At 38.4% G+C, this 14,201-nt stretch overlaps 1 protein-coding gene across 2 annotated transcripts in view; it reads left to right on the top strand.

Annotated features, from left to right (window-relative positions):
• The window catches only part of ANO4 (anoctamin 4), a 263,479-nt gene that overhangs the window by 43,398 nt on the left and 205,880 nt on the right, over positions 1-14,201 (top strand). The window contains exon 1 of one of the 2 annotated variants that reach the window (XM_074375230.1): positions 6,590-6,815. The exons of the other annotated variant lie outside the window; for it this stretch is intronic. The gene's annotated coding sequence lies outside the window, so the exon portion shown is untranslated. Of the gene's footprint in view, positions 1-6,589; positions 6,816-14,201 lie in introns of those variants that run through there. 2 annotated transcript variants of the gene reach the window in all.

Genomic DNA, 14,201 nt, shown 5'->3' with positions numbered 1-14,201 from the left:
GTGAGGTTGATAGGTCCCCATTTAAAACTTCTGAGCATAACATCATGCATGTTTTACTTCTAAGTTTAATAAACACTTATTAAAATTCTAAGTTCGTGTCTCCACATGGCCTTTCTCTTCTTTCGTGGACAAAGTTCAAGGTGACACAGTTTCCTTCCCCCAAAGTTTGTCACACCAGCTTCACCAGCCAGTGGCTCCTTGTTAGAATTCTGATAAAGGAGCTGTGCTAGCATAGTAATTAAGAGCATGGGGAAATCCAGGTTCAAAGTCAACTCCATTGTTTACTCTCTGGGTGACTAAGCAAACTGTCTGATTGAATGGTATAGAATAATGGGAGAGTGTAGGGGTTTAGACTTCAACCTGAAATATACAATGAGTTGTTCATATTGGAAAAACTGGCTGAAAGGAAGTAATTTTGGAGCTATTAGACACTTCTGCACCAGATAGAAGTTAAGCTAAAAATTTACTGCTTACATTTCTATTTATTTAAGTCAAAGGCAAGACAAGGCACATCAACAATTAGGCTACATTCATTCATTCATTTGGCCATTATTTATTGAGTATCTGCTGTATGTCAGACACTATTCAGAGCATTAGGCTGACAGAGGTGAAGGAGTCAAGCAAGGTGCCTGCCTTCGTGGAGCTTACATTCCAAAGGCAGACAAAGTTGTTAAAGGAATACATCAAAGACAGTTTCAGCTAGTGCTGAGGGCTCTGAAGAAAATGGGATGATGGAATTGGGGTAGTGTCAAGAGGGAAGAAGTGAGATATGGAGGAAAAAGAAATGAAAAGAAGTTACAGTACTTAGATAAAACTGGATTTTATATTTTTATTCCATATGGATTGGGAGGCTATTTATGGATTTCAGGAAGAGTAACGTGCTCTGAACTTCATTTCACAGCAATTCCTCTGTCTCCTGTTGATAACGTGTTGGAAAAGGATTAGGCATGATTTGAAGAGACCAGTTAAGAGTCTTGTCCAGAGGAAGGAGGTTGGTGGTTTGGACTGGAGTTGGGAAGGTGGAGATGGAGAGATGTGACTCGAGTATGGTTACATTTTGGGAGCTGAGTTGACAGGACCTGCCAGGGGACCAGCTGTGTGGGATGGTGAGGTAGAAGGATGTCTCTGGGCTACCTAATGGGTGGATGGTCAGAGCTCTTTATTGAGATCAGAAACAGGAAAGAAGCTGGCTTTTTGGAGAGGGGTGATGGAGAGGGAGGGGTGAAAAATGAAGGTTGCTTGAAAAGCCTATGACCTGTCCACTTTGAGGTATACATAGCCAGCCAGAGGAATAGTCAAATAAGAGTTAATTTGTTACAAATGTTAGCCACTATATATATAGATTAAAGAAAGTTTCTTCTGTATAGCACAGGGAACTATGTTCAATATCTTGTAATAACCTTTAATTAAAAACTATGAAAATGAATATATGTATGTATATGCATAACTGGGACATTGTGCTGTACACCAGAAATTGACACATTGTAACTGACTATACTTCAATTAAAAAAAAGTTAATTTGGGAAGGACGGTATATTCTAATACTAATACTATGTATGGGAATGGAGGAAATCAGCAAGGGAGAGAGTGAGATGGCCCTTGACAAACTCTGAGAAATCCAGTTTAATCAGTGGGTAGAAGAGGAAATCGTTAAAAAAAAAAGTTGGAAAGGGACAACCAGAGCAGAAAAGGGAAAAAGCAGGAAAATGTTTTGTTGCTGAATCCAAGAGGAGAGCCTTCAGGAAGGTAGTCCTTCCCTTATGTCAAACTCTACTGGAAAATTCAGAAGCTGAGAGCAGAAAAGGCATGTCACGTTGGCAAGATGGAAATCCTTGCGCCCTCACCAGGGCGGTTTGGTGGGCTTTGGAGGTGGGGGAATATCGGGGGGATTAAAGAGTGGACTAGAAGTGAGAAAGCAGGTGGAGACAGTGCACAGAGTTGTCTTAAGAAGCTGTGAAGGGGCCAGAGAGAGGAGTAGGAGGGGAAAGTAAGTTAAGGGAATCTTGGAAATTTCTGTGATGGCATCTAAAAAGAACAGTTACCTGGGCAGAGGACTGGCTGGCATGTAGTAAGTACTCTGGGGCCTAGAGGGTAGAAATGGCTTGGGGCCAAGGTCTCTGTCTCCTTTCTGGTTTAAGGCAATCTCTCTTTATCCCTCTTTGGTCTCTCAAAAGGGGACATTGTTTGAGCATCCATTCATGACTGAAACTAGACTGTCCCTGCACATTTCAGTAACATGAGCTAATAACTTTGCTTACTCTTTTCTTATTTTTATGACTTAAGATACTTGCTGTAGAATCTTCTAATTGTCTATATGATACATAAATGTATCTTTATGTGATACATAATATCTATATGATCCTATAGATTGTATGGGATGAATTTTTTAAGGTCACTATACGTGACTATAATGGCCATTCAAACTAAAGGGGGTAAAATAAAGAAAAATTATTAAATTTATTTTAGAGCTTTTAGATAGCACATATAGCATTTATTTTACCATTTTAACATAAGTTAACAGATACTAGAACTGGAAATGAAGTCAGAGGTTCACCTGGTTCAAATTCGTCGTTAACTGAAGGACGCGGACGCCTAACATATTGTGAGAATGACTTTTGGAAGGACCTGGCTTGTAACTTAGAAACCAGATTTTTGGGGTCATACAGATATGAGTTCAAATCCTGGTACTACCACTCAGAAGCCTAGGAAAGAGAGGAAAATTATTTAACTATTCTGTATCTGTTTTTGATATTTAAATTGAGATAATAATACACTGATCTCTGTTACTGTGAGGCATAGATAAGATTGCAAATTAATTAGCAAGGCATCTGGTACCTAGAAGTCACTTGTTAAGTGTTAACTCTATAGAGTCCCAAGACCTTGAATGAATTAATAGTCTAAACACTGAAAAAATGAAGCTCTTCATAATACATAAAGGTCCTATTTTCCTTTTATTTGCTTCTTGTTAGTTTTTGGGTAAATCAATAATGTGATTTTTTAATTTGAAATTATTATTCGGGTAATTGTAGATTAACATGATATAAGAAAAAGTACAGAAAGAACCCAGATATAGTTCACCCAGTAAACCACCCCCCATGGCAACATTTTGCAAAACTATAGTAGCACTCAAAATTTGATGTTAAGAACAGAAATTTTTTTACTGGAGCTAATATCCATTAAAATATCAGAAGTTATTTAGTCTACATTCCTTCAATTGAAAATAAAAACTGTGAAGCTTCCAAACTGTATCATTACTCAACCAGAAATATGGAAAGCATGCATTTTGGTTCTCTTCTTTTAAATTATTACTAATTTTACATAATTTTGGAGCTAAAGCAATATCATGATTTGAGTCTCTGATGAAAGCATTAGACTAACAGATCTAGTGCAGTAGACTCCTGACTTTGCTCTGATTCGGTGACCTTGGCCAAGGCACTTAATTTCTATATTTTAGAGCTAACTGCAAATTGGGACAAAAGTACCCGTCTCTGCCAAATTCATGGGAATGTTCTGGATGAGGTAGATACTGCGTGTCTATCCTGTGCTTGTCTCTCTGGCCTCCTTTCTTGATGCTCTCTTTCTCCTTTCTGTGCTTGGCCATTAGAATTTTCTCACTTCTGCAAGTATATCGAGTTCTATCCCATTTTTGTACATTTTCTTAGGCTGTTCCCACTACCTGGAATATGCCCTCATTCCCTTCCCACCCTGCCTCCCAATCTATACTCACGTGTTCCCTCCTTTCCTCTCTCCCTCTCTAACTCCTACTTATTTTCCAGATCACACTTTAAGCCAAGTCCATAGGGGAAGCTCTCCACGACCCCTAGGCTGTATTAGGTTCCCATGTTGTACCCTTGTATGTTCCCTTAGCATCTTGTGCCTCCACTTCATGGCACTTACCCCATGTCCTTTGTCTGGTGTCTGCTTTGACCAGTATATGAAGTGAAGGCAGGAAGAGTGTTGTTGTGATCACCACTTTTTTCACACTAACGTGGTGCCTGCCATAGAGTGGGGCTCAGTAACTCCCCATGGAGTGAGTGAATGAATGCATTTAATAAACATATGCTTAGCTTTGTGAAAGAAAACTATGCAGGTCAAGTGGAATTGCTGTGTTTCTATTTAATATGTGACTCATCTAGATTTAAGACTGTGAAATGTTTAAAAATATCTTTGTGGGGTGGTTTAGTTTCCCTTATTTGTTTCCTTTCATTTTTATGTCAGAATTGCTGTGTAATTATGTCTTATAAAATACCTCACAGTGTGACCAAGCTGAATTTTAAAAAGGAAGACGAGCCCAAAATAGAGATGTGTTCACTTTGATGCATTAACAAGTTGTAATTGTGAAGCTATTGCCCGTCGTCAGTAAAGTATGTTGTCCAGGTACAGTAGCCAGTTGTTGCTTCTCATTTTGCCTCAGATGGTGAAAAAAAAACACTAAATTTTTTCACAATTTTTTTCAGGCCAGTTGAGGTTATAAGTACTCCATGCATCTGAATGCCCAATGTGAGGCTGTAAGTCCAACTATGTGGCTGAGATAAAGAAATAATGTTAAAGTGTACTCTGCTTTGGCAACTTAGGCTGACTTGAAAAAAAAAAAAAAAAAGAAGGAGAAGATTTTGTGTTTATATCAACTGGACTCTCATTTGTTTTTTTCCCCTTAAAAGATGAGGCTTGTAAATGTTCCCCTTTGTGGGACTGGCCTTGATGCATCCCATTGTTCTTGTTTTCTGTTTGCTCTGTGTTGGGAACAGCCCATGGGATTCAGCTTTCTGCTTACTCAACACTTCTTTTGTGAGGGAGGAGCCAGCCAATACCTGCTTTGTCTCTTTCTCAGTCACCAACAGGGTATTTTGAACCATTGTGTCAGAGATCCTAGATCACCAGAATCACCAGGCAAACTAAAAAAAAAAAAAACCTTAAAAAAGATTTCAAGTCTCATGCCCTAAAGTTCACACTCAGTGTGTCTGGAGTGGGACCTGAATAATCAAGCTCTATTGGTGATACTAATGTATAATTGCTACCAAATTACGTCCTCTGGACCCTGCTTGACCCTAGGTGGGCCAAGGCTCTGCCTCAGCAAGGGAGGATTCTCCTTCCATTATGGGTTCCAGCAGCCAAATAAAGATACCGAAGCCGAGATCCGGGCAGCACAAGCTTTATTTAGTGGCCAAAGAATGGAGGAGCGGGAACTTAGCTCACAGATGAACTTCTCACCCACCCAGTTTGAAAGAGTAAAGACAAGGGGAGGAGGAGTCAGGCTAATACTGGGAGGCAGGTGCATTAGTGCGCAAGGGAAGGGGCAGGGCTTTTCCAAGGAGGGGGGTACCACCCTCTTTTTATCCTTCTTTGGTTCTTAATGTCCGATCATGGCTGTCAGCAGGTGTGTCACTTAATAGGCTGATGTAGTGAAATCCAAGTATAATGAGGCTCAGCACCTGTTTGTTGGAGGCCAGTCTCCATCTTGGTCCCAGCTGGTTCCTCCTGGTTTTTATTTGTCTCTCCACATAGTTTCCTTTCTTATCTCTGGACTGTGTAACTTAAAGATTTATGTTAACTCTTGCCAAAGGTGGGGGTTAGTGGGTTCTGAGCAAAGACCGGGTGCAGCTCTGGCCACACAGTCACGTTTGGGAACTACTGTTTGAGAATCCCAGATGCTTTAAAAAGTTGTCCTGCACAGAGTGGGTGCTAAGTAAATAGTTGTGGACTTGACAGAGATGTCCATTTACTTCTGTGTCTTCCCTGCTGCATTCTGAGCTCCTTAAGTAAGACCTGCATCTTTTCTGCTAGTTGGCATGTGGAGAGTGCTCAACTAATAATAGTTGTCCATATCACTATATTCTTTCAAAATTGTCATTTTAAAAAACCATGCTAAATTATATCTTTCTTCTTAAATTTAAAATTTTATTACTAGTGAAGTTAGTGAAGTAGAATATTTTGGAAGTAGAATATTTGGGTAAATATATTTCCCAACCTGTCCTTTTATATTTCTGTATTTAGAGATTTACTTCTTTTCCTCATAAATGTTAAAGCTCTTTCTATATGAATTATATTTCTATGGTCAGATTTTTCCAGACAGTTCTAGTTTTCTTGCCTTTTAATTTTCTTAGGCTCATAAGCCAGTTCAAGAAACTTTATCTAGATCAAATCTATTGGTCTTTTTCTTTGTGAATTCTTCCTTTGCTTTAAGTTTAGAAATCTTTTCACATCCATATATTTACCTATATTTTTCTCCTGTATATTTTTATAATTTCACTAAAGAACTAAAATTTCTTATAGGAATAATTTTCTAATGCCTCAGGTAAGCACACATGTAAATGCAGGTAAATGCAAAGAAGCAAAGGAAATCAACTGAGATCTTTGAAGTGAGGCTGCAGGGGAAGACCTTACCTATCAGGACACAGCTGAGCAGAGACCTGGGTGGTGGGGATGGGGGGTGAGGGAGTGAGTCAGGTGACTGTAGGAATGTATGTGTTCCAAGAAGGGAGATCAGCAAGTACAAAGGTTCCTAATGGGAGTGCGGTGAGCATACTGAAGAAATATCAAGAGGGCCAGTGTGGGTGGAGCAGAGTGAGTGAGAGAGAGCAGGAAATGAGGGCTGAAAGAGAATGATCTGGGGGCAAGGAGTATTCCAGCTCTCAAACTCTTGAGTACTTGCGTTTCTGCTCTGGAATGACATGAGAGCCATTGCAAGGGTTTAGATGGAGGGGTGATCTGATATGACTTGCTTTTTAAAAAAGTTGCTCTAGCTGTTTGATAAAGCATAGATATCTAAAGGAACACATCCTGCCCGAGGAAAACCATAGCAGGTGCTCCCTAAGGTGAGAGCGGCCTGGGGTGTGGGAGGAGTGGCAGTCAGGCTAGTGTGGGTGAAGAGATAGGAGAGGGAGGGAGAAGACTGAGACGATGTCAGAAAATGTGGGAGGTGGGTGGAAGAAACTTTGGGGAAGCAATATTCTTTTCATTGCTTTCTTAATGGTTATCTAGCTTGTACTCCTTCTTGAGTTAATTTTGCTAGTTTACATTTTATCAGAAAATTATCTCTTTACATTCCCCACTTTTTTGAGTATTCAACCGTGTTTAATTTTCTCATAGAGCTTTTCACAAAATTTGTTTTCTTGCTTATAAACTTGCTAAAAATCTCTTTGCAACATTAATGAAAAGAGTAATATACTTAAAATTTACATTCATCCCTTTCTTTTGATTTGTAGTATCAGTTAAATTGTGTTCAGATGTGTGTGATGAACTCTACTTTAGAGGCACCATCAAATGGGGCTTTTTTTTCCCCTCACATGAAGGAAAGTTGGGAGGTAGGCAATTCAGGGCTAGTTCAGCAGCTCTAAGAAAGCATCAAAGATACAGGCTTCTCTTGCTGTCCTAAACATATACATTATTGTCATCATCCTGTTCCCAAGATTGTCCTCGAGGCATCAAGGTCTGCATTCCAGGCAAGAGGAGAAAGGGGGAGGGCAGAGGGCAGCTAAGACTGTCCTATTCCCCTAAGAAACAAGTCATTTTCCTGGAACCTGCAGTAGTAAGCTTTTGATTCCTTCATGGCCAGAACTGGGTCACATGACTTCAGGGATATCTGGAGAAGCAAATACTTTCAAGTGGGCACGTTGCTGCCTTGAACACAAAGCACTTTCTTAGTTAAGAAAAAGGGAACTAACAGTATTTGCCACAATGGACAGCCTATAGTAAAACATGTACCAATACGTCTAAGAAAAATATACATGGTCTAGTCAATATATGTCAAAATTACAGAAACTGTGTTTCCAAAATGCAAGTTGAAACAACCAGCTATCACTTTTGTGCATCAAGTTGGCAATTTAGATGAGTGACAGTACTTAAAGTTAGTAAGCATAAGGTGAAATGGCACTCTGTTTTGCTGGAGGAAGTATAACTTGGTATAACCTTTCTGGGAGCAGTTTAATAATACATGTGGTATGTGTGAAGGTATCTTATTGACGGTTTGTTTTGCATTTCCCTTATGACTACGGGAGTTTAACACCTTTTCATGGGTTTTGTTTTGATTTCCTCTTTGGTGAGTTGCCTGTTCAAGTTTCTTGCCCATTTTTCTACTGAATTACTGTCTTTTTCTTATTAATATAAGACGTTCTTTATGTTTTCAGAACACTAAGCCATTTGTCTGGGTTATATGCTGAAAACATCTTCTTCCAACCTGTAGCTTGCCTTTTCAAAGCTTTCATAATAATGTCTTTATGAATAGATGTTAAATTTCAATGTTGTCTAATTTTACCACTTTTCCTGTGTTAGTACAGTGTATGTCCTGTTTAAGACATTTTTCCTTACCCCAAGTTCATGAAAATATGTTCTAATGAGCCAGAAAATTTGCTGTATTTACCTTCATACTTAGATCTAAATACACATGAAAAAAACTGTTCTCTCTTAATTACTTGGTATCATTACTTTTGCCATAACTCAAATGCCTGTATATGCATTGGTCTCTTTCTGAGCTCTTGCTTCTGCTCCATTGGTTTATTTGTGAATCACTAAACCAGTACCACTCTCTCTTAATTACTGTGGTTTTAAAATAACTCGATACCTGGAATTTGGTAAGGTTTTCCACATTGTTTTCCTCTGCTAGTTTGGAACCTATAAAATCCTTTACCACAGAAATTGCAGAATATTTCCTTAACTTGTTAGTCTAATGTTAATTGAAGTACACATAAATGTTTTATATATATAATTATTAAAGATAATCAGTATCTCTGTCCCAGACAACACAAGGATCTTGTCTTCTTCAAGAGGGTCTTGTATTCTTAGCCCATTGGGTTTACAAATAAATCCTAGGATTAGTTTGTCATTAAAAAAACCTGTTAGGATTTTGACTAAGACTACTTTATATCTGGAGACCAATTTGGAATTGATAAATATTTTGAGACTTTCAGTCTATAACCTAGCTTGTCATTAGTTCAAGGCTGCTTGTTTACTTACTCATGTTTTCCAGGTTTTTAATATAGGTGTTGCATAACTATTTTTAGATTAAGCTTTAGATATTTAGTATTTTGATACTGATACAGTGCTGCGTCCAGTGCAGCTCGAGATCGTGTCTGAGGATGGGCGACGCAAGACTTAAGAAACAAAGAGACAAAGTAAAGAGCAAAGATGGGACCAGGGGACTCAAGATCTCGTGGATCTAGAGCGCCGAAAGCCTGGTCGACATCATATTTATTAGGAGTATACAGCTCAGAAAAAAATGCGATCAAAGAGGTGGGGCTTCAGGTATTCCATGCGAAAAGCAGTAAGTTCTGCTTGCTGTTTAACTGATTCATTTCAGGCCCATCCCTTCCAGAAACAATCACCCTCCTGGGGGTATGCAAAATTTCTTTGTCTATCCTGTCATTGCCTCCAGGACATCTCAAGATAGCAAATACTTCCCCTGGGTTCAACAACATGCTTTCATGCCAGAACAAAGTTCTTTTAATGGATGATCTGGCTTTCCAAGACCATCCATTGTTTCACCCTAAGGAAATATCTGCCCTCCTTCGTGCCCTTATGGTCAGTGTCAGGATTGCTCACTGCAAATTTTCTTTAGCATAATATGTGCTATAGATCATCTACTGTGCAGAACATTAAAACAAAGCAAGCACGTGCATTTTAAGCAAGCAAGTGTGAAGATAATATTTTAAGCTCATGGAAATTTAGAAGTGGCTTCTTTTCTAGCAGCTTGATGTCCAGCAGCTTGTTTCCCAGCAATACAGTGATATTTTCTTTAACTTTCTTTGCTAGTGTTAGAAGTATAATTAACTTTTAAATTACTGACTTTATTATATTCAGCAACATTGCTAAGGCTATAAATTTTAATAATCTATTTGTAGATTATCCTGGATTTTCTGTGAACATAATCATATCATCTGAAAATGATAGTTTTGCTTCTTTCACTTCAAACCTTGTATCTTTTGTTTTCTTGTCTTATTGTCCTGGCTAACTACATCAACTCATTGTTGAAGTAGTGATGGCATGCGTGTGTACCTTGTACTTTATCTCTAAGAGAAAACTTTGAGTAATTCACCATTACATATGTTTTTGTATATTAATCATCAGATTAAGAGTTTGTTTTTCTTAATTTGCTAAGGGATGAGTATATGACTTGTCTCCTTTATTCTGTTGACTTTTAAAACTTATTTTAAAAAATGTCAAACTTAGAGAAAGACTGCAAGAATAGTGCAGTATACTTCCTGACACTCTTCACTTACATTCCCTGACTGTTAACATCTTGTCACTTTTACTTTTCACTCTCTATTCATATTGCTATTGCAGTTGTTCCGCAATTATTTGAAAGTTGGCTGCAGCTATCGTGACTCTATAATCCTAAATATCTTCTGCAGCCAATGGTATTCTCTTATGAAATGCTGTAAAATTATCAAACTCAGGAAATATATCATTCTATTACCTAATGTGTAGTCCATAGTCAGATTAATCCAGTGTCCCAGTGATGTCCTTTATAGCAATTTGTTTTTCCTGTCCCGGATCATGCATTGCATTTAGCTTGTCTTGTCTCAGGTCTCCTTTAATCTGGAGCTTTAACTTTTGTTTGTCTTCCATTTTGCTATGTGCTTTCCATTTTTCTTTTCTGTGTTCTCTTTTTCTCCCTTTCTTGCTTTTTGTTGTTGTTGTTGTTTGTGTTCTCCTGTTAGTAAAAGGCTATTACAATCTTTGACTTAACCTTTACTTTAGAAATCATCGCATGCTTCCTTGACTTGTTAAAGTCCAGTGTTAATTGTAGTATCCATAGATGCTTAAAATGAATACTAATTAAAGGCTAAAGATTGTATCCTTTTCCCTAACAGCACAAAGATCTGAATATTGTTTACTTATAATCATCTCATTCCTGTATGTGATGTTATGGTTTATTTTACTTACACCTGCTTTGTAATCATTCCCAAATTGACCATTATTTTTTGTTGTTGTAGTCATTAGTTTTATGTAGATTTATCAACACAATACCAGTTATTTGCTTATTAGTGCTTTTTGCATTTCACTTATTCCTTCTGGAGTCTGCTTAGTTCTTAACAAGGAGCATCTTTGTGGCTCTGTGTGGTAAAATCTTATTTTCTTAAAAATGTCCTTGTTTTGCTTCATGCATGAATAATGGTGTTGCTGAGTATTGAATTATAAAGTGAGTTACTTTCCCTCAGTTCTTAGAAGATACTTTTTTAGAAGTTCTTTTAGAAAAACTTTTCATTGCTTTCTGCATATTTATAGCTGATAAGATACCTGTCAATCTAATCATGGTTTCCTTCTTGGTAATTGTCTTGTTCTCTGTTTGCATTAGCTATTTCCCATTTTCTATTAAGGCGTGCATTAAGTTGTGATAGCCAAGACCCTGGGGAGGGAAGGCTGTTCCAGCATGAGCAAGGGCGTGGGGTGGGAAACAGCAAGGTGAATATGGGAACCAGAGCACTTGTGTATTGTGGGTGAATCACGTGCAGGGCAGAGAGTGGCAGGATATACAGACGACTAGATCATGTTTGCCCTGGTAAGCAGTATGGGCTTTATCTTTTAGGATGGCAGAGGATCTTAAAATATTTAAGAAGGGAATTTGGCAGACTTTCTGATTGGATATAGGGGGGAAAGGCTGAGGGAGAGATAAGCAAAACAGCATTCTCAGGTAGACTTATCCTTCCTTCTCTAGAGAGTCAGGTTCATCAAGATTTAAGGTGGTGGTGCTTTTGTTTCCATAGAAGCAGTGCCCCGTGGTGTCATGGGAAGGTGGAGAAGCCTTCATTGACATATGGAGGCCCAAATGTTCTCGTAATGCCTGAGAGGACATACAGGTACTTTTGGAGGTCACTGCCAGGGGTGATGCACATTGTCACATTTTTAATAGCCTCTCATTGCTGTGAAGTTGGTGGACGTAAAAAATGTATTTATAAGATTCAGAAAATCTTTTGTTAAACCGACAATCTCAAGTGTAAGAAAAGTAAAGCAAAACCATAAGTTTTGGTCGGTCTTGGAGCTCAGCCTTACTATAGGTGGTCATAATAGAAGCTAACATTTATAGGGCATTCACTCTTTTCTGCAAATGGTGCTAAATGCTCTATATTAATGATCTTATTTTATCCTCACTACAGACTTCACATGGGGTAACAAGGGCCCCAGAGAATTTAATTGCTTGCCCAGGGTCACTGACTCTCATGCAAATCCTGGAGCCTGTCACCTCCAACGCCTCTCACTCTTCACTCATAAACTGTAGGCTGTCCTGCCTCTCTATAAACTGATATACAGATAGCTGTGGGGCAGCACCAAGACTTTTGGGTTCACCTTTCAAAATGACGGCGTCACTGAACCATCCATGTGAAATAAGGTTGGGTGCCTTCTATCAGCTGTGTTTGAGAGGTGGCAGGATAAAAGAAATTGGATTATCTCTGAAGCTGAGTTTGTATTGAACTACAATCTCCATCATCCAAAAAGGATAAAATTACTTATGTCACTGCTCTTCTTATGAAATAATTTTCTTACTAAATAGGTTAATGTGAGAAGACTAAATGAAACAAATTAAAGATAATATTGAAACCAAACAATTAGAACCAGAAGGAAAAAAATTGCAACCGTCTCTTAATTCCTTGGCAAGGTTATATACATGAAAGCATAAATTCTATCATTGGTGGTAGGAGAATTTGAGAATTTGGGTTGAGAATTTTAACTAAACTGATGAAAATTCACATAAGTAATATTTTACATTTGCCAAAATAAGGATAGAGACCTCATACTAAACAGAGAAAAGTGACATTTTCTATATTACTGTGGGAATGGATTGTATAATCAATTTTTACTTACCATTCTTTTCTTAGAAACTTTATGCGCCCTCGTAGTTTAAAGATGACCCCTCTTAATTTCTGCTGTTTGGTTACAGATAATTTGTATGTAGATATATTTTTGCCTTTATTTTCTTTGCCTGGTTCCCCATCCAAATAGTCAGTGCCCGTGTGACGTAGGTTCCTCTCTTCTTGCAGATAAGGAGTGGAGTTAGGATATGGGGTCCATTTTCCCTCAGCTTCCTGTTTCTTGCTAGTGGCTTCATTGCAAGAACTTCCACTTCTCTGCCATCTGCCCTGCTTTGCTTCCTTTTCTATTTCCACCCCCAGTTCCCTCATTTTCTAATTACTCCCAACAACAGTGACTCAGACATATATTGGAAGCAAGAGTCCCACTGTTGCCAAATAGGAGTAGGAAAGTGTCACATACTAGATTTTCACAAAAGGAACCATTGTGCTTCTGGGTTTTCTTCCAGAGAAAAAGAAGGAACTCTCAAGGAGAGTCTCAGCCTTAGGGCAGAAAGTAACTCAATAAACGTAGTCAAGAATAGCACTTACAAACTTCCATTTCTGTTACACAGTCTTCAGGGCTGTTCCAAAGATTTTGATGCCCTCTCTCTTTTGGGATACAGTACAATTGCTTTTTCTTACTCAGCTGAACTCAGATATGGCCATATGACTTGTTATAGCCAATAAAGTATGAGTGGCAGGTCTCTTCTGAGTAGAAGCTTTAAGAGCCACTGTGTGCTTTAATGTATTCTAATTTTTGACAGCTGATCTATCAGCTTGAGTCTTGAGTGGCAGTGTGAACAGGGTCCCTCAGCTGACTCACAGTGGAACATGGAACATAAGCAAGAAATAAATCACTGAGATTTTGGGGGGTTGTTTGTTACTGTGTCATAACCAAGTCCACCCTGACTAATACACCAAAACACTTCTAGCACCTGAAGCCCATAAAAAGTATGTAACAGATTGAAATGTCATAATTCCTCTGATATGTGAATCAAAGGTGATTTGAAAACTTAAAAATGTACAGTATTTTTAAAGCATTTATTCTAAGAGAAGGTCCTTCTACATCCCTGAATTGTGCATAACCTACCACACAATAGTTTTGTGTTTATAGATCTGCCATGGTTTTGCAGTTTCTTTGAGGGCAGGGATGATGTCTCATTCTTTTTTAAATTCTGGACACCTAGCACAATGTGTGACATTTAGTGGGCACTAGATGATGCTGGATCAATGAAAAGGACCAGAAAGTTGCCTTGTACATAATAGGTGCTCAGTAACTATTTGGTGTTCAATATCTTAATACTTATGGTTGCACAGCATGTATTACTGACCTCCTTAGTAGCTCTTTGGCTAGTTTTCTAGACACAAAGGAGTTTAATGTGGATTCTCCAGTTCTATTTTCCCTGCCACCGGGGC

The sequence above is a fragment of the Camelus bactrianus genome, chromosome 12 (assembly GCF_048773025.1).
Source record: "Camelus bactrianus isolate YW-2024 breed Bactrian camel chromosome 12, ASM4877302v1, whole genome shotgun sequence".
In the NCBI taxonomy this organism is placed as follows: domain Eukaryota; kingdom Metazoa; phylum Chordata; class Mammalia; order Artiodactyla; family Camelidae; genus Camelus; species Camelus bactrianus.
Note: the sequence above shows the minus strand (reverse complement) of the source record. Positions and strands in the feature narration are given on the sequence as shown.